Source organism: Mandrillus leucophaeus, unplaced genomic scaffold (genome assembly GCF_000951045.1).
Source record: "Mandrillus leucophaeus isolate KB7577 unplaced genomic scaffold, Mleu.le_1.0 Scaffold240, whole genome shotgun sequence".
Classification (NCBI taxonomy): domain Eukaryota; kingdom Metazoa; phylum Chordata; class Mammalia; order Primates; family Cercopithecidae; genus Mandrillus; species Mandrillus leucophaeus.
The window spans coordinates 1268490-1271003 of NW_012102477.1; positions in this window are offsets into that span (position 1 = coordinate 1268490).

Genomic DNA, 2514 nt, shown 5'->3' on the forward strand with positions numbered 1-2514 from the left:
TCCTTCCTTCCTTCCTTCCTTCCTTCCTTTCTTTCTTTCTCCCTCTCGCTTTCTCTCTTTCTCTCTTATTTTTCTTTTTGGAGAGTGTTTTTAAGATGACATTAACATTTAAATCAATAGAATTTGAGTACAGCAGATTAGCCTCCATAGTGTGGGTGGGTCTTATCTAATCAGTTGAAGGCCACAATAGAAAAAGTCAGCCGACTGCCTTTGGCCTCGAGCTGCAACACCAGCTCTTTGCTAGGTCTACAGCCTTCTGGTCCACCTTTCATATTTTGAACTTGCCAAGCCTCCACAATTACATGTGCCAATTCCTTAGAATTTAAAATCTTACCTTCCCACCCACCCTACCCACCCTTTAGCAATATATTTTGTTGACTCTTTTCTCAGGAGAACTAAAAAACCAGTCTTATGACTGAGCGTGGTGTCTCATGCCTGAAGTCCCAGCACTTTGGGAGGCAAAGACAGGAGGATTGCTTGAGGCCGGGAGTTCAATATCATCCTAGACAACATAGTGAGACCCCATTTCTACAAAAACAAAAACGAAACAACAACAATTAAAAAATGCATCTGTTAACAGTGCCCCAAGTCATGACTCCAAGCCAGCTAGTGAGGACACCAGTGCTGATGCCACCAAGCACTAGATGCTGCAGATTGCATTTCTGATGTTCTTCTCACAGACATTCGCTACTACCCCTAGCATTACTGTTGTCACACTCCAGGAATCCAGGTCCCTACAATGGCTGCCACTGCCAGAGCAAGTTCCTCCTGGTCTCCCCTTCTCTGTATCAAATGCAGGGCAGGTATATCTGATGGGCAGAGAGCCTGTCACTTGTTCTCATTCTAGCTGAAAGAGACACTCAGAAGCAAGTTTCTGGTGTACTTATTTCTATAGTGGGAGGTGAGCTGTCTTCCCAACAACATCCATAAATTAGGGGACTCTACAAAGTTTGGAAGTGGGCCCAGATGCTGGGAAGCCACAAAGTCTAACAAATGTCCACTAGAGTCATCCTCTGGCTTGCAATATTAATATGTACACCTCTTCCCCAAAACACACCCTTCTGAAAATCTTAGGATGGATCCTAACATAATGCAAGTATCACTTACAAAACCAAAAGCCCCACTCACCCATCTTCAAAAGAGGGACATTCAAAGGTGAAAATTAGTAGATAAAAATATACATGGAATAGCAGAGACAAAAGTGTGTAAGATAGACAAAAGACAAATTGAAAAACAGAATCTTTTTTTTTTTTTTTTGAGACAGTGTCTTACTGTCGCCCAGGCAGTAGTGCAGTAACACGATCTCCACTCACTGCAACTTCCACTTCCCAGGCTCAAGGGATCCTCTCACCTCAACCTCCTGAGTAGCTGGTATCACAAGAACCCACCACTATGCCCAGCTTTTTTGTATTTTTAGTAGAGATGCAGTTTCACCATGTTGGTCCGTCTGGTCTCAAACTCCTGACTTCAGGTGATCTGACTTCCTTGGCCTCCCCAAGGGCTGGGATTACAGGCGTGAGCCACCATGCCCGGCCTAATTTTTTCTCACATGCTGAAAGCTTTGAAAAGGAAGATCTTGATACAGAGGGAAGGAGCCCTTCATCCAAGTAAACTGTTTCAGAACGTCTGAGAGAATGAGCAAACACAAGAAAGTAGAATGAGTAATATTAATATTAACCAAAGTACAGTTTAAGTGGAAACAAGAATTGAAGAGGACAAAGATCATTCTGTTACTAGAAGGTATTTAATATAATTCATAATCAATGGATAACATTCACCAACCTCCAGGCCTTCTGTGTTAGTCCATTTTCGCTACTATAAAGGAATACCCGACACTGGGTAATTGATAAAGAGAAGAGGTTTATTTGGGTCATGGTTCTGCAGGCTGTACAAGAAGCATGGTGTGGGCATCTGCTTCTGGTGAGGCCTCAGGAAGTTTCCAATCATGGCAGAAGGTGAAGTGGGAACAGGTGTGTCACCTGAAGAGAGAAGAAACAAGAGGGAGAAGGGGAAGCTCCCAGGCTCTAACAATCAGAGCTCATGATAACTTATTACCATGTGGGGGGAACCAAGCCATTCATGAGGGACCCACCCCCATGACCTAAACACCTCCTGCCAGGTGCCACCTCCAACACTGGGAATCACATTTCAACATGAGATTTGGTGGAGACAAACAACCAAACCACATCACCTCCATAACCAAACATCAAATCAAAAAGTAAAGCTGGCTCCGCATGGTAGCTCATGCCTGTAATCCCAGAACTTTGGGAGGCTGAGGTAGGCAGATCGCTTGAGGTCAGGAGTTCAAGACCAGCCTGGCCAACATGGTGAAACCCCATTTCTATTATAAATACAAAAATTAGCCAGGCGTGGTGGTGGATGTCTGTAATCCCAGCCACTCAAGAGGCTGAGGCAGGAAAATCACTTGAACCCAGGAGGCAGAGGTTGCAGTGAGCCGAGATCATGCCACTGCATTCCAGCCTAGGCAACAGAGTGAGACTTCATCTCAAAAAA